The following is a 25,647-nucleotide window of genomic DNA, read 5'->3' on the forward strand; positions in this document are numbered from 1 at the left end:
GTGCCTTCCAGGATCTGAGCCTCACACCACCCTGCAGGGAGCTAGGTGGTGCCTGCCGTATTGATGCTCAGAGAGCAGGAGCTCAGAAGGGTAAGAAGCTTCCGAGGCAGAGCCTGGGTTTGAACTACAGGTGGTTCTTGGAGCCTCTGCTCTTTGCTCTGCAGTACTGGGGTTGGCAGACTTTTTCTTAAAGAGCCAGGTAGTAACTAATTTAGGCTTTGTGGCTGAGGAGAAACGGAGGCTTATTAAGTAGGTACTTATAGTGCCATTTAAAGTGTCATCATTTAAAAATACAAAAACCCTTCTCTGATCCCAGGTCACACAAAAACAGGTAATGACGGGCTGGATTTGGCCCTTGGGCTGGAGTTTGCTGACCCCTGCCCTACAGTGAGCTGCCTCCTCATTCCTGGTGGTTGTGAAATAAGACGACAGAGCCCTGTGTGAGTGTCTCACATGTTCAGGAGCCCTCGTTAACATTCCTCATGGAACCTGGGAGGCAGGCAGGGTCGCTCTCCTATCCCCACAAGGACTCTTTCCTCCAGGAAGTCGCCAGAGGGGGCGGAGCGGGAATGGGAGATGGTTGCCTGGTTAACAGCTCCCGGCTGCTTCCCAGCCTGGGGTGTTCATCCCCTGAAACAAGGCTGAAGCCGGGTGATGGGACGTGGCCTTCGTTGTACCATGCTCTCCATTTTTGTATGTGTTTGAAAATTTCTGAAACAGAAAGTCTTCAGAAAATAGCCACTTACTGATCAAAGCTGTAAACAAACCCTCTGCCTTGTGAGAACGGGGTGCTGGAATCCTGAAATCTTCCTCAAGCCCCAGATATGTGTGAGTAGACTCTTGCTCATCTGTTTCCTAGTAGCGGATGTTCCAGAGAAAGCAGTAGCTGTGCCTAAGCCACCCCATCCATCGTCCCTTAGTCAATCCATCATCAATCCATCCAGCCATCTGCCTTAGTCCATTTGGGCTGCTCTACGAGAGTGCGATAGACTGGATGGTTTATAAACAATAGAGATCTGTTTTTCACAGTTCTGGAGGCTGAAAATCCGAGATCTCGGCACCCCCAGATTCAGTGTCTTGTGAGGGCCCTCTTCCTGGTTCACAGAGGGCTGCCTTCTCGCCATGTCGTCACATGGTGTAAGGGGTGAGGGAGCTCCCTGGGATCTCTTTTATAAAGGTGCTAATCCCATTCATGAGTGTTCATTGGAACATTCAGCCCTCACGACCATAGCACCTTCCGAAGGCCCCACCTTGTAATACCATCACACCGGGGATTAAGTTTCAACATGCGGATTTTAGGAGGACACAGACATTCACCATCCATCGTCCATTTATCATCTCGTCCAAACATCCATCTGTCTGTCATCTATCCATCCACCCATCACCCATCCATCCATCATCCAACCAGCCCTCTGTCCATGTGTTCATCTGAAGTTTATGTAGCACCTGCTGGGGTCCAAGCCCTGTGCATAGGTCTCGACATACGGTCCTTGACTCCCAAGAAACCATAGATGGGTGATGTGGTGGAGGTCAGTACCAACTGGGCACCAAGAAGGGACTATCTCTGCTGGGTTAGCTCAAGGAAGGCATCTTGGAGAAGATGGCCCATTAGTCGGGTCTTGAATGGACCCAAATGGAAAGGAGTGCGTTAGGCTCTTGGGGGGGTGGGGGGGAGGGAAGGCATTCCAGGCAGAAGCAGACTGCAGAGAAGCAGGGAGGAGAGGGACGGCACAGCTTGCCGCAGGGTTCCGTGAGGCTTGGGATGGCTGGAGCCCGGCATTGGGACAGGGGACTGAATGGCCACTAGGTAGGGCAGTCTGGTGTGCTGCCTTGGGCCAGAGAAAGCCCCTGGTGGCACTTACCTAGAGAAGGGGTGAGTATGAGCTGTGAGAGCCATCCCGGTGGCTGCCAGGATGTTTCCACCCTCTGTGAGCTCAGGCCGCTGTGGGTTTCTGGGTACTTTGTGGACCGAACTCCTCCCCAAGCTGGGCAGGTGGCAGCCGTGCTCTGGCCGAGGCAGGTGCGCCTGCCTGCGCTTGTCTTTGGTTGTGGCTTCTTGGCTCCGCAGTCTCCTGTTGGGGAGCAGCAGTCCAGACGGTGTGGTATTTTGTGTCTGTGTGCAAAACAGATAGGCTCGAGCCTCCGTGTTTGGGGAGTTCTATGCTTCATTTGGCTCCTTGCAAGGACGCTGTGGGGCAGCTGTCCAGAACCCTCCAGGAGGCCCTCTCAGCAGTCATGAGAACCTCAGGCTGGAACCCGCTGGCTGGACGAGCGGAGAGAAGCCGCGCTTGCTCCTTTAGCGCTCTTCCTCCCGGGCCTGTGCCTCTGGCTGGTTGAGGGCTGTGCGGCCAGGGCTGCAGTGTTAGGGCCTTGCCAGGCCCAGCGCGAGCATGCTTACTTACACCGTAGGAAAGAGTCCTTGCGATTTGTTTGTCTGTTGGCTTAATTGTGGTAAACGCCCAATAACATAAAATGTACCGTCTTAACCTTTTCTGTATTGAAGTGTAGTGGACGCACAAGGTTCCGTTAGTTTCCAGCATCGTCTTAACCATTTTGAAATGCCCAGGACAGCGGCATTAAGTCATTCACATTGTTCGAGAGGCACCACTACCATCCGTCTCTACACCTGTTTTCATCTTCCCAAGCTAAAACTCTGTTCCCGTTAAACACTGACTCCCCACTCCGTCCCCCTCCCAGCACCTGGCCACTACCACGTTCGACTTTCTGTCTCTGTGAACCTGACCACTCGAGGTACTGCAAGTGAGTGGAGCCATATGGCACTTGTCCCACTGTGACTGGCTTATTGCACTTAGCAGAATGTTTTCAGGGCTCATTCACATTAGGGCATGTGTCGGAATTTCCTTCCTGTTGAGGGCTGAAGAATATACCGTTGTAGGGGTGTACGACATTCCTGTATGCATCCGTCCGTGGGGAACACTTCGGTTGCCTTCACCGCGGGCTGTTGTATATTCTGCCGTGAACCTGGGTCTGCAGATTCGGCGGGTCTTTTTTCAACAGTTATTCTTTGTATTTTTTTGCTTCCCTTTTAGCTGTTTGGTTTATTTATGTATGTATTTTTCCTGAGGTGTAACTGGCACATGACACTGTATTAGTTTTAGGTGCATGGCATACCGACTTGATGTATGTATACATTGTGAAGTGATGATGGCAGCAAGTTTCCATCTGTCCCCAGACAGTTATGGACTTTTCTCTTCAGCTAATTGTTTTTCAGTCAATTCCCTTTCCCCTTCTAACAGATTTCCAATTACAGGAATTTTTGTCCATGTTAGGAAAACCGAAATGGAGTCGAGGGTAAGAAAAAAAAAAACACGTTATCTTGTAAATTATCGGTTCTTTTTTTTTAATTAATTAATTTTTTTTTTTTTAAGATTTTGTTTATTCATTTGACAGAGACAGCAAGAGCAGGAACACAAGCAGGGGGAGTGGGAGAGGGAGAAGCAGGCTTCCTGCCGAGCAGGGAGCCTGATGCGGGGCTTGATCCCAGGACCCCGGGATCATGACCTGAGCTGAAGGCAGACGCCCAACGACTGAGCCACCCAGGCACCCTCGGTTCTTTTTTTTTTTTTTTAAATACCAGAGATCCAAAAAGTGCTGTGATGCCAGTTGAGGTTTGTGTGCGTGTCTGTGTTGAAATGCAATGTATAGACGGTGAATGTCATTCTTTTCGGTGCGATCCCCTGTGAGTGATGACAGAGTTGTGTGACCACCGCTGCAATCAAGATACACAAATCCATCGCTCCAGAAAGTTCTGTCACCCCAGGAAGGTCCGTTACCCTAGAACGTTCATCACCCATGTCTCTTGGAGGCATCTCTTCTACCTGCAGCCCCCGGCAACCACCGGTGGGCTTGCTTTCCCTGCTGTTTTGTCTTTTCCCAAGTGTCATATAAATGGAATCCTACAGAATGTAGCCTTTTGGGTCTGGCTTCTTTCACTTAGTGCAGTTGAGATTCATCCAAGTTGTGTGTATTGATAGCTCATTCCTTTTTATTAACGAGGAGTATTTTGTCACCTGGGCAGGTCAACACAGTCCTTTTCCTTCCTGTTCTATTCGAACAGCATTATTGAGCTAGAACTTACGTACCATATAGTATGTTCATGGGGTTGAGTGATGCAGGCACCATCTCTGTCTGGTTGCAGAATGTTTTTGTTCCCCCCCTCCCCCGCCCCAAAAGAAACCTTATACCCAGTGGTCTCTCCTCATCCTTCTGCCCTTAGTCCAGGACATCTCAGTCTGCTTGCTGTCTCTCTGGATTTGCCCTTCCTCAACATTTCATGGAAATGAGGTTATTCAGCATATGGCTTTGGTGGACGCTGTCCCCTTTTTAATGGTTTCTTTGGAAGGCTCGTCTTCCGGGTCATGTGGTATCCTGAGGGGGAGGGTGGGAAGTGAGGAACTGCTCCCTTCCCTATGTTCCTGGCTCCTCCCCCAGCGTGGCCTTTCTGTCCGGGTTTGGTGCTGCTCCCCTCAGGGTACCAGGGAACAAACCCCTGTCTAGGCTTCTGGCTCCCCTTTCTATAAGCCAGGGTTCCACCTGTATTGCCCTCAGCCTCCTCCAAGGGCTCAGATCCCAGAGGTGGCACGTGGGTGGGAGGTTGGAACCTTCAGCCTCCAAGAAGGGCCTGCAGCTTTCCTGTGTGCCTCTCCCCTTGCTGTGAGTCCAGCTGCTGAGTTCCCCTTCGTCATGTGTGCTGCCAAATCGGCCAGGCCCCGGGAAGGGGGCTGGAGGCAGGAGAACAGTTGCCATGGCATATGGCCATGATGGTCACCCATAGCCTAGAATCCAAGCTGTGGACTGAGGACAGACTTCGGTTAGAATTGGCAGATGCACTGGTTCTTTGCAGGGTGGGCTGTGTGACCACAGTCGGATCCCTTCACTACCCATAGCCCTTGGACCTGTAACTTCTGACACATGTCCCTGGGAACCTCTGTGATATTTGGAGTCTACAGGGACACCCATTGCCCAGGACCCCAGGGCCTTAGCAGGCAGTACACTGGGTTCTGGAACTTCCCAGAGCTGTTGCTGCATAGGTACACAAAACCCATAGGGCTGCCAGGGCCTGAAATAGGCCCCCTGGAGCTCTGTGGGGGCGGGGCCCTCAGCAGGGGCAGAGTTACTGTTCTGGGAATGCAGGGGGCTTCTGGAGCTGGATGGCACGGTAGACTTGCACCATGGAGTGTGCCCACCTGTGAGCATTGCTCTGCGTCTCCCAACACACGCAATAACCTCCAGGGGCCGTCCACTCGGAATCTGACGGACAGGGTGTTTATAACTTCACACTTCGGTGTGTTTCCTCATTTGAAGAGGAAAACAGATGCACCTGCTCTCTGGCCAAGAGACATGGCAGGTGCAAACTGCACGCCCAGTTCCGAGTATTATCTGGACTGAGGAATGAGTTATTTGGTCATAAATCAGGGTCTTGTCTGCAGAAGACTTGGCAGTGTGGGGAACTGTCTGTCTCCATTGCTGGAAGGGTGGGGCATTTCATTCACTTGGACACTCCCTTGGTGAGGTGTTACCATTAGCTGATGTGCCCCTAAGAAGGAAGGCAACACTTCCAGTCATTGTAAGAGGCAGAGATGATTGTATGATCCCACTTTGAAACTTCTGGAAAATGCATGTCTGAGAATTGATGAAGGATGGTTATGTTTCTTCATCTGTAAAATAGGAATCCGAGGCATCAGCCTGCTCAGGGACTTGCCGTGAAGATTCGGTGAGGTGATGCATGCAAGAAAAGCACTTAGCCCAGCTCCTGGCATGCCTCAAGTGCTTAATAACACTGGTTATTCTCATTGTATTGTGGTCGTTGTTGCTGTATGACAGATAGCAGGAGAGGCTGTTGGCTGCTTCATCAGCTGGCTGGAGGTTTGGGCTTGGGTGGTTGTTTTTTTTTTTTTTTTTTTTTTTTTAAGGGACCAGAGTGGAAGATGAGAAGCTGCCTTTTCTCATCAGAGTTGGAAAAGCTAGAGCGTGCATTTCCAAGCAGTGGTTTTTCAAATGGTTTGGTTTTAGGAACAGAGCCCTTCTTTGGAAATGACATTTTAGACCTCAGGACAGGGAAGAGACGAGGAAAGAGCCACAGTAGCCAAGCCTGGCCCAGCTCAGCCTCCCTGGCAGGCCCTACCCCACCCCTGCCTCCACGTGGCCCCCAGGACCCTAGCTTGTGGTTGATTCTTTCATTCTGTGTGTGCTCTCCTGGGGGAGATCTGTGGGGAGACTCTTCCTGGAGATCGGTGTCCTGGGTCTTCTCCAAATGCTGTTGGCTGGCCAGGGAGCCTGGCACAACTTCCCTCCCCGAGCAGAGAAACAGAGTTGGTCCCTAGAACGACCTGCTCTTTTTGGCGGTGATGTGGGTTGAGGTGAGGGGGCTCGGCAGCTGCAAGCCCATGTGTGTGAGTGTGTGTGGTCCAACCTTGCATTTGCGAAGGGGTGCAGGCAGGGTTTTCTGCCAGTCTCAGAACTTTGCTTTTACTCTTTTTCTTTTTAAGTTGTGATACAATTTTTAAGCATGAAGTCCAGTGGCATTAAGCGCATTTGGGCTGTTGCGTAACCATCACCATCGTCCATTTCCAGAACTTTTTCATCTTTTTTTTTTTTAAAGATTTTCTTTATTTATTTGAGAGATAGAGATTTGAGAGAGAGAGAATGAGAGATAGCATGAGAGGGAAGAGGTTCAGAGGGAGAAGCAGACTCCCTGCTCAGCAGGGAGCCCGATGGGGGACTCGATCCTGGGACTCCAGGATCACAACCTGAGCCGAAGGCAGTCGCTTAACCAACTGAGCCACCCAGGCGCCCTGGAACTTTTTCATCTTCCCCAGCTGAAACTCTGTCTTCATTAAACTGCCCATCCTCCCTCCCCCAACCCCTGGCAGCCACCTTTGTCCTTTCTGTCTCTATGAGCCTGAGGACTCTAGGGACCTCATATACGTGAAGTCATACAGTATTTGTCCTTTGGTGGCTGGCTTATTTCACTGAGCATAATGGGAGGTTCATCCATGTTATAGCGTGTGTCAGAATTTCCTTCCTTTTTAACACTAAATAATATTCCTTTGTACAGACAGACCACATTTTGTTTACCCCTTCCATCTATGGTATGTGTGCTGCAAAAATGAGCACGGCCCCTTCCGTCTATGGACATTTGGCTTATTTCTACCATTTGGTTATTGTGAGTGATGCTGCTGTTACGATGAGTATACATGCTCTTACTCCTGACCCTTTGCAAAAGGTCCCTCCTGCATGAGCACCCAGGGCTCCACTCAGCCACTGTTAGTGGGAGATGGGAGAAGGGAACCGTTCTCTTGCAGTGACTGCCAGGAGCCCACAGCCTTCTGGAATGTAGCAGGTTGCTGATAAAAAGGGCTGGAGTTCTTGGAAAGGGGCGTTCCTGGCTGCAAGTCCTACCTCCGTTTCCAGCCACCTTCTCTGCCAAGGGAATTTGAGTCAGCCGCTCTTGAGAAGTGGTGAGCCTCTGATGAGCTGAGGGGAGACGGGAGAGTGTTTCTGTGTGATTCCTGCTGCCCCTGGGCAAGTCAGTGACAAAACCAGAGTGGAGTGGGACAGGGATCTGCTTAATTCGATATTGGGCTCAGCCCTGGGGTGGGACTATGGTTCTGCACCCCGATCAGCAGTGCAGGAATTAGGGTTGGAGCCTGCCTTCAGGAGACAGGGGCATTTGAGAGGGATATGGGATCAGTGAGTCAAGGAAGAAGTCAGATGGTGACTGAGACTCCAGGAATTACACCATTCCTGAAAACCTGGGTCATTTTCTAGAATAACCAGATTCCTGGGGTGCCTTAGGTGGCTCAGTCACTTAAGCGGCCAACTCTTGATTTGGCCTCAGGTCATGATCCCAGGTCCTGGAATTGACCCCACGTTGGGCTCTGCACTGAGCAGGGAGTCTGCTTGAGATTCTCTCTCTCCCTCTCCCCCTCCACCCGCTCATGCTCTCTCTGTCTCTCAAACAAATAAATCTTTAAAAAAATAGAGTAACCAGATTCCCATGGATTTTGCCATGTTCAGGAAGTCTGGCAGAGCTGGTAATTACAAAGCCTAACTGAGAAACGTCTTAAACATAACCTTCTGTTTCCCTTGAGTATTTGGGAGGAAGCTGTGGGTGCATTTTACGGGTAGGTGTTCCAAGCTCTTTCCTCTTTGGTTGGGACTGGGGGCCTTGATAAGTGTCAACAGTCCCACTTTTTTTTTTTTTAAGTTTTATTTATTTGAGAGAGAGCACGAGAGCAAGCATGAGCAGGGGGAGGGGGAGGGAGAGGAAGAAGGCAGGCTCCCTGCTGAGCAGGGAGCCCAGCGCTGGGCTCTATCCCAGGACCCTGGGATCATGACCTGAGGCAAAGCAGATGCTTAACTGACTGAGCCACCCAGGCGCCCCACCACCACCACCAGCCCCACTTGATCTGTGTGGGGCTTTCTGCAAAAAGCAAAGCCTGATGTTACTCCTAGCCCCCTTTCCATCATGCTTCAAGGGCATCTTTCTCTTTGAATTCCAGTGTCTGCATTATTGAAAAGTCATTACCATGTTTATAAGCTCAGACCCAGTCATCCCACCCAAGGGTATTTTGCTAAGGAAATAGGACTTTCCCCCCCTCCCCTTTTTCCTTTTTGGTATTATTATATGAAGCTATTCATTGTATTCACAGCAGTGGAAAACTGAAAACAAAATAAACGCCCTGCAGTAAAAAAGGGGTTACAATAACTTGGTAGACTATTATGTCATCATCAAATGATAAGGATGAAAATCGTGTAGCAGCGTGGAACTTGTTCATACTGAGAGTGACGCATAGCATTGTGTGTGTCAGGATTTGTCTCTGTCATCTCTTGCTGTCTAACAAATCATCAAGGAGATGAAGTTGTATGGGGTTTCTTCCTTTCAGTTTTGGCTTCTACCATGTCTCATAATAGGTTTAAAATGAAAATTCTCCACATGCTATTCATTGGGCGCCTAGCCAGAGGATGATGGGTTTGGGGGGGTGAGGTGGGGGTGACTATTAGGTCTCCTAGGCTTGCAAGCTTGACCTCTGCAGCTTGGACCTCGGGAAGAAGACGTCTGGAGGTAGTGACAGGCACTGTGGGACATGTTTTAGCTCCATGGTGCTCTCTCTTCCTGTCACCTGGACAGAGGGTGGATGGGTCTCGATGGCAACACAAATGGACCCATGCCAATGGAGGTGTTGGTCGCCCACCTCCGTAACCCAGCCAGCATGAGCTGACCATCCTGATACAGGAAGAGAGGACATCATGGGGACCCTCATGTCCAAGGACAGTGCTGTCTGGTTGATTTGAATTGGGGTCACAGGTATATTGGTCTGTCCCCTCAAGTTCCTTTTTGCAGGTTATTGCTGTTCCCCTAAACCAATGGTTCTTTGTAATCTCTTTGCGAGATTTTGTGAGTTTGAAAGTGCTTCAAAATAAAAATTTAAATAAATACCCGGGGAAACCATGCTCTGCCTATGCATGGGACAGCGTGGGCGCTGGAGGAAGGACATTCCCATGCAGGCTTTGGGGCCCTGGGCTGTGCCGGTGGGCGCTGGGCTTAAGTTACAGCTGCCTACCCAGCTGTGAGTGGGGCCAACTGCTGGGACAGGAGGGGCCTCGACACCCACACATCCTGCTGGAGGGAGAGCTGTGGCCCAGGTTATTGAATCCTGCCTCGTGGAAGAAAGTTGGGTCTTGTATGACTGTGGCCAGAATATCAGGGAAGGGGTTTGAACCTGCCCCGAGCAAAAAAAATGGGCCTCGTTCCAGGGGAAGCGTGGGCTGTGGAATAACCCTCCTCTCATGAGAGAAATTCCTTTCCTCCTGCATGGGGACCTGCCTCCGCTCCGTGTGCCTGCTCTCATTCTTCTATTCCTCCTGAACTCCCAAGCCTTTAGGACGCTGTTGGCTGCTCCCTCTGGCCCCCTCTGCCTGGGGTTTGTGCTCAGACCTGATCTTCGGCTCCCCAGGTGGGTCAGAAGCAGTGGGAAGCCCTCGCAGCTGGGGGGAGCATCCACGTGTGCTCCTGCTGCTGGTCAGCCCCAGGGCTTCTGTCCCCGCACCCCCCGAGGCCATGTAAGGATTCCATGAGGTGACTCAGGACAGGGCTTCGTGCCCAGCGAACATGAATCGCTCAGAAACTGAGTTCCCCTCCCTGAGTTTCAGCCTTTCCTTTAACAGCTGCAGAACTCTGATTAAGCCAGAATTTGTGGGACCTTCAGTATCTAAGGCAGATGAAGCTGGTTGATGCTCCCTTCTTCCCCACCTCATCCCAGTGCTGCCTCAGGCCTTGGTCTCAGGTGACAGCGAGGAGAGCGGGGTCTGGTCCTGGGTGGGGCTGGGTGCCTAGTGACAGCCTGGTAGCCTAGCCCGGGGCCGGCTTCAGCATGGGCAGTGGTGGCTGGAAACCAGCCTGACGGGCGTGCTGGCCTTCACTCACCACTCAGGCCACAAGTGACTGGTCAGGTATGGAGGATTTTGGTCCTCCTCGGGAAGACCCTTCACTTCCAGCCCTGGGCAATGGGGCCATGGTCCAGGTCCCACTGCTGGGGGAGGAGAAGGGAGAAGAGGCGGAGGAGGCCCACCATAAAGGGCTGCTTTTTCTGCCCTGGAATGAGCCAGCTCCGAGGGGGAGTGGCTGTCAGCAGCTAGGATGAATCGCCTATTTACTTGTTTCATTAAGAGGCTCCTTGCCCGTGGGAGAGGTTGCAGCCTTGCCTGCCCTTCGCGGGGAGGACGTGGTGTTTACAGAGCAGCCAGCTGGTGCAGGGTGCGGAGGTGGCTAATCCCTCATTAGGGAGCCAGGAGGGCCTGCAGCGTGCCAGCCCGTTCCTGCCCTGCTACTGCCCTAATGACCATGACAGTGGATGGATGGACAGAAGGCTGGGCCAGCCAGGCAGTGAAAACAGGAAACCTAATCTTTTCAAAAATAATCCAGGAGGAGGGGAGAAAGTGAAGAAGCGAAGAGCATAAATGGACAGATGGCCCCTGTGGGGGGAGGCGTCTTCCGGCGGCTGGGGCTTCTCAGAGCTGGAAATTGCAGTGAGTCAGCGAAAAGTTGAGGGTGCTCTCATCTCCCAGGTCTGTCCCTGACGCTAGATGGTATTTTAGCAGGAAGCCTCCTACCCCAGCCTCCCACCATGCCTCGAAAAACCATCCCCCGTTGCCTTGACTGTGACTCCCTCACCTTGCCTGTGACCCTGCCCTGCCCTTGGGCATGGCCCCCTGGCCCCGCTCCTCAGGTCGGCCAGTGGATGCACCAGATGTGTCTTCGCAGGGCCCAAGCCGTCCTTGGCCTGGGGTCTGAGGCCACGCTTTCCAGGAAATCAGGCCTTCAGGACCGCCCACACTGTGCTTTCTCAACCTTCTTGGGCTCTGCCGCGGTGGTAGAACAGCCCCGTGCTCCCCGCTGGTTCTAAGTTCTTCCTCCTTTGTGCTTTCTGCATGGCATTCTTCACCTGGAACGCCCCTCCGCGTGTCTCCACCTGCCCAGATCCACGTATCCTCCAGGGCCCGGCTCCTGTGCCACCTTCTTCATAAGCTTCCTTCGTCCCACCCTGTACCCTTCTCTCGCCCTTGACTTGTCTCCCTCTCCTGACCTCTCCAAGCCGCTCCTCGTCCATACCTCCTTCATGTGCTCTCCAGGCTCCTTTGGTCCTTGTGTGTGCACCCTGCCTGGCCTTCCAGAGCAGAGAGCTGTCCTTGTCACTCCTCTCCCTGGGAGGACTCAAGCCCTCTGGGCTGGCCACTGCCGTGTGTATTGGGGGAGGGGGGGAGCTGCTGCACAGAGGGGTGAGCTCAGCTGTCACCCGCTCTTTGAGACTGGGCACAGGCTCCCTTGTGAGCTCCAGGTCCAGCAGAGCACACGGGGGCTCTGCTGTCCCCCACCCTTCTGGGTCCATGAAGCACTTCCATCCCCCAAGTAGAAACCATGGGGCCCCTCCCTTCCTCTGTCCAGTGTGCTTCTGGAAAGGAGGGTTGCCTTGAGGTTTTGCCTACGGTGAAGTGAGAGCCGTGTGTCAGGTTCGGGTGGGCTGTCCTGGGGGAATAACACCTTTGTAGGAGTGGGGTGCAGACAGCACCGGGGGTGGGGGAGTGGCTTCGGTTTCTGCCAGCCCTGGACGCCCGCTCTACACGGGTTATTTTGGCTCAGTGGCTCCAGCTGTCTTTGAGGCAGCATTTGCTTCCAGGCCTGAAGTGCTGAGAGCCTGGGGATCTCGGAGCCTGAGGCCCTGGGAGGCCTGTGGCATCCTGAGGAGTGCTTTCCTTCCCAGGCCCTCGGAAAGCTTGACTCAACCCGGGGAGTCGGTGTGAGTGTGAGCGTGTGTGTGCGCGCATGTGCGTACGCCTCTGCGTGTGCACACGAGGAAGCCTGTATGTGTGCACACGTGCACCTGCGCCAGGCAGCCCACACGTGGGGAGAGGAGCACTGGCTCTCGGCTGGGTGTTGGGCTGCCCTGCGTCTTCTTGGTGTCTCTGAGCCTTGTCTCTCAGATGAGGATGCTCACCTGCTCCTCGTGTACCTCTAAGAAGAGGAAATGAGAGCCTTGCGCTGTCCCATATGTGGTGGCGCGTCGCAGACGGGCCCTCGATACAGGCACAGTGGCTCCCTTTCCACCCCGCTCCAGACCGTCAGCCTTCCTGACTTGCTGGGCCTGGCTGGGCTCAAGGAGAGGCTGGGTGATCAGGATCTTCAAAGCCCCGGACTCCAGCTGGCAGGGGGCCTGGCAAGTTCTCCATCCTTCCAGGGCACAGTGGGGCTGTGTCTTTAGCCTGGAGAGTCCAGGTTTGTTTCTAGGCCCCAATTCTAGGTGTTTCCACCCAGCTGCCCACACAGGGGTGACCGGGGGCACTGATCCCCTTCCTCCCCGCCGCCCCCGGGCACTGTGCTCACCTCCTCGTTCCCTCTTCCCCAGGGAGCCCTGAGCCAGGCCCTGCCTCTTCCTGCCTTTCCCGCGGGCAGAGGCCCTGGTGCCTGGGGACCCGCTGCCGCTCAAGGGCAGTGACAGGAGCACGCTCGCCCTTATCTCGGCCGCCAGCCTGGAGGCCGAGTTTATCTCTCCTGTCCACACGGTTAAAGGAAGCTGGTGCTGAAACGGCAAACGCTGGCCTGACTCCACAACAGGAAGACGGGCGTGGGCGCCCCCCCGCCCCCCCCCCCCCCCCGTCATCGGCCACGGCTGCCACACAGCAGTTGCTCCTGCTGGTCCCCGGGGCTCTCTTGTCCCGTGGCTGCCTCAGACGTGGTTTTTCAGACTGGCACCTATACTTTTGACTTGGTTACGTTTTCCCAGAGCTCTTTGTACACTGTGCAACGGGATGTTGGGGTGACCTGCCCGTGGTACCATGGACGTGGTGGAGGTGTTTGCTGCCCCCTCCCTAGCCGCCTGGGCAGGGCACGGGGTGGACATTTTTCTTCTAAGGCTCATTTCCCACGTCCACCTCTGGGAAGATCAGATATCTCCTCAATCCGAACTATCTTGTGAATGAGCCGCAGTCTCCCAGGGGAGGGCAGAGGCCAGAAGGAGAGCCTCCTTCCCACCTTCCCATTCACTGTGATGCCATCAGTCTGCCTCAACGCGGAGAGACTCCCTCCCAAACCTGGACAGAGCAGCCTTTGACGAGCCCAGGGCTGCCGCTGAGGGCTGGAGCCAGGCGTTCTCATTGATTTCTCTGATCCTCTTGGCCACAGGCACGGGGGCAGCCTCAGAGACCTTGCAGGCAGTGTGGGCCTCAGGGTCAGCTGGCTGGGCTGCCCCAGGAAGGGCGTCCCCAAGTAGGAGGTGGCCGAGCCTGCCCAGAGCCGTACTGAGGTCAGCTCCCCTCTGAGACATGTGGGTCCTGCTTAATGAAAGAAACAGTCTGGTGTCGTGCCTTTTCTGTGCCTGGATCCCGCTCTTCCCTTTAAATACAGAGGACACCTGACCCTGACCCTGGACGTCATTCGAGCCCAGAGTAGCATGCATTGTGATTATTTTGGGACTTCCTGTCTGTGCACCTCTGGGCTCACTCACTTGGTGGACCCCACCCTGCTTCTCAGAGGGCTGAGCCCGGGGCAGGCTGGCCAGGTCGGGTGGAGGGCGTGGGCTCTGCCAAAGCCAGGGCTGCCAGGCAGAGCCCGAACTGCAGGGCCCGGGCTCCCGGCTGTCACACCTGAGACTTGGACGGCGTGGCCTGAGTGCCCTCCCACCCGGTCTGTCCTGGCAGCTGTTCAGGACTTTGTTTTGGAGGAAATCCCTATGGATCTGGAGGAGGCTGAGATGACCCCGGGCTTGTCCCTCCGCCTTACCTCTTGTGTGTATCCCACTGATGCCACTGTCTCTGGGCAGTATGTCCAGCAGCTCGGGCGATGGGTGGGGTCGCAGACCTGGGAGTCTGCAGGAAGGCATTCCAGGTGCCCTCGTGCCTCCCTATATCCTAGCTTTTCTTTCCATGGGCAGCACTTTTCCAAGACTCACCTCCTTTTCCGGCCTTTGCTATCTGGAAGCTTGGGGGCCAAACTCAGCTCATTTGACATGGTTAACACATCCCAGAGACCTGAAGCCTTCTTTGGGCCTTTTGGTTTTCTTCCCAGTGCTCTTATCTTCACACTGTTTAATTTCTTAAGGCTGCCTCAGATCCTTTTGGAAATAGATGAGTAGAAACCTACACAAACAAACTCCCCACCCAGCCTGGCATGCTCCCTTGCCCACATCCTGCTCTCCTTCTCTGGGACCTGGAGGCCTGCTGAAGTGGGGGCCCCTCCTTGGTTGGGGCAGGGCGGGGTGTGGTGTCGCCTTAGAAACTGTGCAGACCTCCTCCGTGGGCTCCCAAATGATTCATTTCCTTCAAATGTCCTATGCTGTTTTCCAGTAGAATCTCTGTTATGTGTGAATCAAGATCCTGGCTCATATTTTCTGCCATGACTGATGTGATCTTTCCCTTTAGAAATATTCTTCCTGCAGGGCGCAAAGTCATTCTTTTATACTTGTTGGTACTCAGAGCGAGTGAACGTGTGTGAATGTGGGTGTGGGTGTGTGTGTGCGCGCGTGCGCGCGCCCTATTGCCAGGTACTACACATGAAGCGAGCTAGGGAAGACATGCTTTTGTCTCATGGCATGTTGCCTGTGCTAGTGGGTTCTTAGCAGCATTTAAATGTCTGGGCAAGGATGAGGAGAAAAGTTCCTAATCTTCATAACAAATTTCTAGGTCCACAGTGATGGCAAGAAACAGCCAAGTTCTGAAACTGAGGAGAGGAGAGGAAAGTGGTTGGGGCCTCTCCTTGTCATTCAGGCCAAGGAATAGCTCAGTCTGGCCTGCCCCTTGCTTTTATGAATAAAGTTTTATTGGAACACAGCACATTCATTAGTCCGTGCATGATGTACGGCTGCTTTCACACTGTAATGGCAAGGTTGAGTAGTAGTGGTAGATACTACATGGCTTGCAAAGCTGAAAATATTTACTGGCTGGCTGTTTGCAGGAAAAGTTTGCTGACCCCTGCTTTAGGATAGAACACAGGTGGAAGACCCCAGAATAGCATTCCTACATAAGGGAGAGTCTTTTTCTCTCCAGCAGTTTTGTCTTTTTAATTAGATTTAATATGGTTAGTCTCCGTAATACCACCTGAGGGGGGCCAGAAGGAGCAGGGTCCTGGAATTTGGGTTCGCGGAGTACAAAATCTCAAAACAGCTATCCCCTTGCCCGCAGAAAGGTTCCAGGGGTGTGTCTCCTGCATGTTACCACCCAGCCCAGAAGCAGGGAGGGAGCCGTCAGCCGTCCTGTGGTCCAGCCCTCAGAGAGAGAACAGGGAATTAGCATCTGAGCTGCCCTGTGGGACAGAAGGAAGAACATCTTGACTGTAAGCATGGTTAAACACTAGAATAAGCTGTCAGGGGAGTGTGAGAAATTCCCATCTGAAGAGAGCTTTGTAAAGGATAAATCATTTTCAAGTGTGTTTTCAGCTGCTTGGTGACAGGGCATTGACCTCAATGGAATGGTCCCTGGAAGACAATGTTTTGACCTTTCTGATTCAGCAGTTCACCACCACCCATCCACCCCCACTGCCCTGCCTTAGAGTAAACCCTTTGCTGGTCAGATCACAACACCACCAAGCCCCTTCAGAAAGACTTCCAAGGCCCTGAGTTATTGGCGATTTGGTTTCTGGAGTGGTTCTTGCACCAAAGAAATCTAGAAAGAAGGCTGGACCACCTCGTGAGGTCCTCGTGTCTATGTGCTGAAACTTTGTCTCAGGTTACCATCAGCCTCAGGGCTTCTTTTCCCACAACTTTTGTCAGCCTTGTCACACAAATGTTTGGGGGAACGGTGGTCAGGGTGGGTGGTTCCCAGCAAGTTCCAGTGAGAGAAAATCAGACTGAGAAGTTGTAGGAAGTTTCCAGGAGAGAGTGAATGAATGGAATGGGGCTTCCTTTTCCTCCAGGGCAGATGCCGTTTCCTGTCCTGGTGGACTGAGGAACGTCCACCTGGGTTTGTCTGAGGCACCTTCTGGAGGCAGACTTGGAACCCCAGCAGAGGCCAGTGGGAAGGAAGGTAGTAGGGTGGAGGTAGGGCAGAGTTGGCTTTGGCGAGAGCAGACTTCACCAGTCTCCTGGCGTCACAACCAGGAGCCCTCCCCTTGAATTGTGTGTGTAGGTCTGAGTGAGTCCTCCAGCCACACACTTTGCAAAGGAGTTTACTCTTGGAATGAATTCACATCAGAAGGATTCTCCCTGAGAAACAAGCAAATGGCTCAATAAGCATCAACTGTATTTCTTGGCTTCTGCCTTGACTGCACAAGTAGCTGCTGGAAGCCACAGCGATAGCCAGTACCGATTGGATGGGCACCTGTGGAGTCAGATGCTTTTTCTGCACCTATTGATATGATCATGTGGGTTTTCTTATTAAGTCTGTTAGGAATTTTGGGTGATTTTTGAGTGTTGAACCAGCCTCTCATTCCAGGGGATAATAAACTCTATTTGGTTGTGGGCGCCTGAGTGGCTCAGTCAGTTAAGCGACTACCTTCGGCTCAGGTCATGATCCTGGAGTCCTGGGATCGAGTCCCACATCAGGCTCCCAGCTCAGTGGGGAGCCTGCTTCTCCCTCTGACTCTCTCCCCTCTCATGCTGTTTCTCTCTCGCTCGCTCTCAAATAAATAAAATCTTTAAAAAAAAAAAAACTCTATTTGGTTGTGATATATTACTGTGTGTGTGTGTGTGTGTGTGTGTGTGTGTGTGTGTGTGTATGGTTGCTGCCTTTCATTTACTAGTATTTTGTTGAGCTTTTTTTTTTATTTGACAGAGAGAGACACAGCGAGAGAGGGAACACAAGCAGGGGGAGTGGGAGAGGGAGAAGCAGGCTCCCCTCGGAGCGGGGAGCCGGATGCGGGGCTCAATCCCATGACCCTGGGATCATGACCTGAGCCGTAGGCAGACGCTTAACGACTGAGCCACCCAGGCGCCCTTTGTTGAGCATTTCGTATCCAAGGTTCATGACAGATACTGCTCTGTAGTTTTTTCTTGTACTATCTTTGTCTGGTTTCAATATGAGACTAATACTGGCGTCATAAAATGAGTTTAGAAGTAATCTTTCTATTTCCTGGAAGAGCTTGTAAAGAATATTATTTCTTTTTCTTTTTTTTTATTTTGGGGGGGTATTATTTCTTTCTAAATGTTTGGGAGTGAAACTGTCTGGACCTCAAGGGGGTTCTGTTTGTTTTTGTAGTTTTTCAACAGCAAATTTGTTGTCTTTAGTAGACACGGGACTGTTCAAGTTATCTATTTCCTTTAATTTAATTTATTTTTTCAAGTTTTTTTTTTTTTAAATTGTTTATTTGAGAGAGAGAGTGTGGGGATAGGGGCAGGGGGAGAGGAAGAGAGAGAGAATCTCAAGCAGACTCCCTGCTGAGCTCAATCCCACAACCCTGAGATCATGACCTGAACTGAAATCAAGAGTCAGATACTTAACCAACTGAGCCTCCCAGGCATCCCTCAAGTTACCTGCTTCTTGAGTGAGTTCTGGTTATTTTTGTCTTTCAAGGAATCAGCCCATTTTATCCGTGTTGTCAAATTTATGTGCGTGAAGTTGTTTGTAAGATTTCCTTTTGATGTCTGTGGGATCCATCGCTATATTTCCTCTTTTATTCCTGATTTTACTAATTTGTGTGTCCTTTAGTTTTTTCTTGGTCAATCTGGCTTTATCAGTTTTATTGATCCCCTCCCTACCACAAGAATCAGCTTTTGTTTTCAATTATTTTTCTGGGTTTTTTGTTTTCAGTTTTATTGTTTTCTGCCTTTATTATTTCTTACAGGTTTATTTTGCTCTTTTCATCTTTAAAGATGGAAAGTTAAATTATTGACTTGAGACCTTTGTTGTTTTTTTTTAAGATTTTATTTATTTATTTGAGAGAGCACGAGCAGGGCAGACTCCCCGCTGAGCAGGGAGACCAACCTGGGGCTCGATCCTAGGACCCTGGGATCATGACTTGAGCCGAAGGCAGATGCTTAACCAACTGAGCCACCCAGGTGCCTGAGACCTTTCTTTTCTAATATAAACATTTGATACTATAAATTTTCTTCTGGCCATTACTTTAGCTACATGCTACATATTTTTATATGTTATATTTTTATCTTAATGCCCTTTAAACCATTTACCAGTTTCCCGTGGGACTCCCTCTTTGACCTGTGGATCATTTAGTAGTGTCTTGTTTAATTTCCAAATATTTGGGATTTTTCGAGATGTCATTCTGTTACTGATTTTTAATTTCGTTATGGTCAAAGCCACATGAATTAGTTTCCTATTGCTGCCATAATAAATTTCCATAAACTTAAATGGCTTAAAAACAATGCAGATTTATTTTTTTAAGATTTTATTCATTTATCTGAGAGAGAGCACAAGCAGGGGGAGGGGTAAAGGGAGAGGGCGAAGCAGACTCCCCACTGAGCAGGGAGCCTGACGTGGGGCTCGATCCCAGGACCCTGGGACCACGACCTGAGCTGAAGGCAGACGCTTAACCGACTGAGCCACCCAGGTGCCCCGCAACACAGATTTATTATTTTACAGTTCTGAAGGTCACACATTCAAAATGCATCCTATGGGTTAAGTCTTAGTTTTCTTTCATCTGAGGTGGTTTTTATTTTGCCTTCGTTCTTGAAGGATATTTCCACTGGGTATAGCATTCTGGGTTGGCGGGGGGGTGGTTAATCCATTTTCCTTTTTTTTTTTTTATTTGAGAGAGAGAGAGCACATGCACAAGCAGGAGAAGGGGCAGAGGAAGAAGCAGACTCCCCACTGAGCAGGGAGCCCGACATGGGGCTCCATTCCAGGGCTTTGGGATCATGACCTGAGCTGAAGGCAGACACTTAACCGACTGAGCCACTCAGGTGCCCGTGACAGTTCTTTTTATCTAGCACTTTATTACCATTATTATTATTATCATCATCATTATTATTATAATACCCTCCTCTGACCTCTGTAATGGCGGGTGAGACATCTACAATCATTTGAATCTTTGTTTCCCTGTATGTAGTATGTTGGTTTTTTTCTGGCTTCTTTCAAGATTTTTTATCTTTGGTTTTTAGCACTTTGATTTTGATGTGTCTGGTAGTGGTTTTCATTGTTTGGGGTTCACTGTATTTCTTGGATTTGTACATTTATGACCTTCACCTAATTTGGGAATTAGCTATGATTTCTGCAAATACTTTTTTTGTTCCAGTCTCTTTTTTGGGACTCTTGTGACATGAACATTAGATGTTTTGACGTTGGACAGATCCTTGAGTTTCTGCTCCAATTTTTTCTTACTCTTTTCTTTCTGTTGTTTGGATGGATAACTTCTATTGATCTGTGTTTTTCACTGATTCTGCTGTCATCTCCATTCCGATACCGAATTCCTCTCCAAGAAATTTCTTATAGATGCTGTTTTTTGGTTCTAAAATTTCTGTTTGGTTCTTTTGTCATAGCTTCTGTTTCTTTGCTGAGGACTCCTTTTCTTTCCATTTGCTTCAAGAGTCTTTGCCCTTACTTCTTGGAGCATGATTCTAATGTTACTCTGATTATTCCAACGTTTGGGTCCTCTGGGCGTTGATGTTTGTTGGTTGCCTTTTCCTTTAACAACTTAGGTTTCCGAGTTCTTTGTTGAGTAATTTTGGATCGTATCCTGGACAGTTTGAATGTTCTGAGACTCTGGAGATGTTGATGGAGTTGTTTAAACAGCCAGTCAACCCAGTTCCATTCAGACCGCACATCCTAGCCCACTTTCTGTGGCCTCTGGTTCCACCACCCACCCTGCTGTGCACCAGCTGGGGGTCAGTCTCCAAGCTGGGCAGTAGTAGCAGTTCTCACCCCTGTAGTTCAGGTCCCAAACCTGTGCTGGGCTGGATGCAAGTGGTTTCACACATAGGCAGCTTGGGGGTGAGCCAAGGGCTTCACACACAGACTTGAAGGATCCGTTCTCCAGCTCCTTCCTCTCCCCGATCTGTCCCACACTCTCTGCTTCCCCAGGTCCTGACTAGAAAGCTGGGCTCCACCCTCCCCATGCTGTCACCATACCGGTGGCAACAGGGACTCTGCTTCTTTGATGGCACTCGCCTAGTATAAAGTGGAGAGGGCACAGGACTCCACCCCAGGGGCCCCTGCTGCTGTGTCTGTGGGAAGGGGAAGGGGGTGCCTCGCTATTGATGGTGTTCACCTGGAGCACAGTAGGTGAGATTAAGAGTTTAATTCACTGAATCCCTCCTTCCGAGTCCTTTGTGCAGAGAAAGGAGGCTTTTCTGTTGTTTGGGGTTTTTTTTTTTCTTTCTGTCTGTGCCTGTTGACACTTTTGGGCTACTCTAGTGCCCAAGCTGGGATAGATGGCACGCAGAAACTCCCAACTCTTCTGTGCGATACTGCAGTGGTTTGTCCGAGCCCATGCACCCCACAACACCAAGAGCAAACCCCAACACAAACTACGGGCTTCGGGGGATGAGGGCGTATCCATGCAGCTTCATCAGCTGTGACAGATGCACCCCTCTGGTGGGGAATGTTAATAATGGGCGAAGCTGGGCATGAGTAGGGCAGGGAGCCTATGGAAAATCTGTAGCTTCCTTTCAGTTTTGCTAGGAACCTGAAACTGCTCTAAAAGAAAGAAAGGTTATAAAACAAACAGAAAACCCGAGAAGGCCCTTCTGGGGCGTCCCTCCAGTTCCAAAATGCCCACCCGGTGCCCCTGCTCTCAGCTGCCTTCCCGAGTCCCGTGATGGCTATTTCCTATGTTTGGTCCAGAGTTTGTAGTTGTGGTGAGTGGGAAAACCTGGAGTGTACTTGCTCCATCTCACCTGGAACTGGAAGTTCAAGCTTCTGCCTTTGAATTTCCTTCTTTCTGTGTGTGGTGGTTTTCCCTGGGGTTGGCCCCTATCCTTAGACATCATTTAGAGGGGTGCAACCTGAGCTGGTCACCTCTGCCTCCCCCAGTAACTTGCCCCCAAGCCCGATCCCACGGACACTTGCACTGCAGATCAGGCCCGGACCTTCTGGTGTTGTCCCCCACCAGCCCTAGCAGCTTCCAATTTGTGATGCCCCAGAAGCACTTCTTTGCTTCTTGTTGGTTTACTCAGCAGTATCCGACCCTGGTTTGCTCAGTTCCTGCTCTGCTTCAAGCCCTTCTGTTGATTTCTGTGGCCCCACTCAGAGGTTCTTACAGGGTAGGTATAACTGCCTGCATTTCTAGAAAGAGAAAGGCTTCCAGCTATAAGTGCATGGAGATCTTTGGCAAGATCGGGAATTCCTGGCCAGAGGATCCCAGAAATTGCCTCCCCGCTCCCGCCTGTCCTGCATGCCAAGACCTGCCTTCCCACCAGCCTGCTCCCCAGCCCTACATCCAGCTGTCATTCCCTAGAGCACCCACCCTGTGCAGTTGTCATGGACACATAGCATTCCTTCGTGGAATGTGCTCCATCATGGTGTGGGGTTCCAGCTTCTCTGTAGCGGGGGCCACAGGTGGAGTGGGGAGCACAGCATCCAGAACCATCTGACAGGACAGATGGCATCAGGCGAGCTATTGTTTTCCCATTTGTCAAATGGGAGTGACCCTAGGAACTTAACAGCGCTGTGTTGGGATTAGCAGTGAGGTCTGTAACAGCCTGGCACGCTGTGGGTGTCCAGGAATGGGGAAGGAGGGGTTTTGTTTCTGAGATGATTTCCCTGCTCCTCTTCTGTATAGGAACCAACAGCACATGCTGGGTGGAGCTGTGGCATGGAGGGGTGCTGTGGACTCAGGCTGCCTCGTGTGGAGGCTGCACTGGCTGTGTTCTCCCCACCCCCTTCCCGCCGCGGGAGTGGAATCCAGCAAGAATGCACGTTGCGTTCTTCCCTGGATACTTGGGCCACCTGCACCATCTGGTGGGGCTCATGGAGCATGGGGCCTGCGAGTTATGTCCCCACCCACGCCTGCTCCCACATTTATGCCCCATTTTCAGAGGGAGACTCTGACCCCTGGCTAGAGCTGCAGGTGGGGGAAGGACGTCCCAGGCGAGTTTGTAAGTCTTTGAGGGTCTTCCTGTACTCTTTTCTCGACCCTTCCTGCTTTCTTCCGTGGCCCTGCCGTGCCTGCCTGCTCCCGAGGGCACCCTTGGTCTGTCTGAAGGCCACCACCCTTCAGTCGCTGAACCACCTTGTCCCAGGATGTGCTGTCAGCGTAGTAACTCCGACCTTAGGTCTATTTCCTAATTTTATGTTGCTTTTTCGGCTCCCCAGCAGTTGACAGCCTCAAGACCCAGCGCTCAGCCAAGGACAGGGCCTGCTGATGGCGAAGCCTCAGGCCCAGCTTGGGTGATAGAAGCCAGGACCCCCCGTGCCCCTGGGCAGGTGCCATCCTGGAGGCTGCAGTATGCCAAGCACAGTGCCTGGCACCTTCTCAGGGTTTGCCAACCAGCTGAATCCTTTTTATTGATGAGAAGCCTGGGTCCCAGAGAGATGCAGTAACTTGCCAAGGTCACCCAGCAGGGCAGTGGTAGGACTGCGTTTGAGCCAAGATCCGTGCCGCCCTGCCCAGGAGTTCTGCGTCAGGGCAGCAGCTCAGGTGCACCCAGCCTGGGGGTGGCAGCTCTTGTCACCTGGGGACAGGTGGGGCCTAACCGGGATTGAGGTTCCAGCCCCACTCGGCTGCTCACCAGCTCTCTGTCCCTGTGGCTGGTCAGCCGCAAGCCCGCCTCATGCACCTGGGGGCACTCGTGGCCCTGTCCTGCCCCAGCCTCGAGGTGAGACGGCCCGATGGGAGGGATTGTGAGTGCCGCTGGGTCACCGGGTGGAGGGAGGGCTTATTAATGAGGACCATGTGGCGGGGTCTGGCCGAGGGGCCGCTGTCCTGTGGCGGTTTGGTAAAGACAGGAGCTGCCCGCCTGAGAAGCTGGGTTAGGCTCCGTTCGGTGGTTGCACACGCCTGCAGCTGCATGCTACATGCGCACACCCGTGCCACACTTACGCAGATGTGCACACATGCTACACACACAGAGACACAGGAGGAAAATGCTGAGGGACAGAAATCAGCTCAAATGCTATCAGCCTGCACTTGGGTCCAGAGCCTTGGAGAGAACAATCTTTCCAGACTTTTGGGATCTGGTGGAAAATCTCCCCTCTGGGGCTCCTCTGCTCCTGCTTTTGTCTTCTGGGACCTCTTGAGGTCTGTGGCAGGGCCCCGACCAGAGCACAGTATCTGCATTAGAGCCTCCCGAGGGCCCGCGTGCCTGCCTGAGGCAGCGTCTCCCCACTTGGATGCTCAGTTCTTGCAATGTGCTTCCCAGCAGCCTGTGTAGGCTCCGGGCTCCAGCAGCATCTCCACACTGTTCCCACTGGCCCTTCTCCTGGCAGAGGCAGCCTGCAGCAGTTCTCCGCCCGGTGGTGACAGGCTGTTCTTGTTTGGAAACAAGACACCATCGCTGCTTTCCCCCCCCCCCTTTCCCAAAACACGAGACTCAAGTTCAATGATGCCTGTGAAGTGCTGGCTCTGTGTGTGCACGTAGTGGGCACCTGGGCTCTTAGCGCCCCGGTCCCCTGTCTGTCAGCCTCTTTCCTTCTGGTCCTCAGAAGAGCACAGTGGCCCCGCCTGCTGCAGGAGCTGTGCCAGCCAGGGGCCCTTGGAAAATCAGTCGTTAGGCCATGGGCACGTGGGTTCAGTGGGCAGACATTGGAGGCTTTCTTGGTTGTCAGTGACCCAAAAAATCACTTTCGGTTTTTGTGACTCAGAGATGAGCTCAACCCACACACCCTTTAGATGTTCTGAAACTCAGGGCCGAGTCCTCCGGATGGCTGTCAGCTGTGGGATTGTCTGAGTGAGTGTTTTTATAGAGATCCATGCACAGCTGGACTCTCTGGAGGTAGTGAATGGAAATTTTACTATGTATCTTACCAGCTTAAAAAGAAGGGGGCTTGCCTTTAATCTCATATTTCCCGGCACCCCACATGTTGGTGGTTATGTGTATGGGTGGTTGTCTGTTTATTTTGACCTACGCCCTGGGAGGCGGGGTGATCCATGAGCTAAAATAAGTCGAGCGGGGGACGGTGCCTTTTCAAATGGTCCCTGGGTGGTCAGGGGCCTTAGGACGTGGGGTGTCCTAAGGAGCTTGAGTTGTTTAGGAGGGACTCGATGTGCGTTGTAAAGTAGGTGAGAAGCCAGGTAAGCTCTTACACGCAGTGATTGGGAAAAAGAACCTGGGAGAGCATCCCATAAGAGGGGCGGGAGGTGCCTGTCAGGTTAAGTCACATTTGGGAAGGGTTTATAGGGGCAGTAGGCCCTGAAGAATTGGTAGAACTCAGAGGCCCAGGGAGGCCGTCTGGATGGAGAGGGTGTGAGTTGAGGCCCAGAATGGAGCGTTGGGGGGTGGGGGCCCTCACCACTCAGGGGGCAGGCTGGTGAAGATCAGCAGTGGCCTTCCGGGCTCTGCAGCCTGTTGCGCCTGATACTCCTCTCAGCCGCGGTAAGGATAAAAACCAGAGTGGGCTTGAGGACAGAGGCTCGGTTCCCATTTCACTTCACGGGTCTTCTGGCTCTGAATTCCCTGAGAGCAGCTCTGCCACCAGCCTGCGTTCTGGGTTCGATTATCGGGTATAGCCTGTGTACGTGTTTCTCCAATTAAGGGAACCCTCTGCACAGGGTATAGAGAGCGTAAATGTCCAGGCCGACGTCTTCGAAGGCATTCCGGGGGGGCTGCCAAAAGGAAGGGATGTGTTATGTCACCAGTGAGTCGTGGGTCTTTCTAGAAACTTGGAATGTGGCATGTGCGCGTGTATGTCCGAGTGTGTCACCTTGTTACCCCAGCTCTGAGGCCTTGCACGTGCCACCATTCTGGGCACAGCTGCCTAGGTTCTGACATCCCCTAGAGAAAAGTGGGTCTCGTCATGGTGGTGGCAGCAGGCGCGCCCTCGACATGCAGAACAACGCCGGCAAGTTCATGGACCTGTATGTGCCAGCAACCGCATCGTCGGCGCCAAGGACCACGCGTCCATCCAGATGAACGTGGCCGAGGTTGATAAGGTGACGGGCAGGTTCAATGGCCAGTTCAAAACCTACACTATCTGTGGGGCCATTCGCAGGATGGGTGAGTCCAATGACTCCATCCTCCAGCTGGCCAAGGCCGATGGCATCGTTTCAAAGAACTTCTGACTGGAGGAGATCACGGACGTGGGATATTT

General features: G+C 52.1%; 1 protein-coding gene and 1 pseudogene across 1 annotated transcript in view; both read left to right on the forward strand.

Annotated features, from left to right (window-relative positions):
* Nucleotides 1-25,647, forward strand: part of BCR (BCR activator of RhoGEF and GTPase) — a 119,166-nt gene that overhangs the window by 20,446 nt on the left and 73,073 nt on the right. The window lies entirely within an intron of this gene.
* LOC113912415 lies at nt 25,383-25,618 on the forward strand (annotated as a pseudogene).

Source organism: Zalophus californianus, chromosome 14 (genome assembly GCF_009762305.2).
Source record: "Zalophus californianus isolate mZalCal1 chromosome 14, mZalCal1.pri.v2, whole genome shotgun sequence".
Lineage (NCBI taxonomy): Eukaryota > Metazoa > Chordata > Mammalia > Carnivora > Otariidae > Zalophus > Zalophus californianus.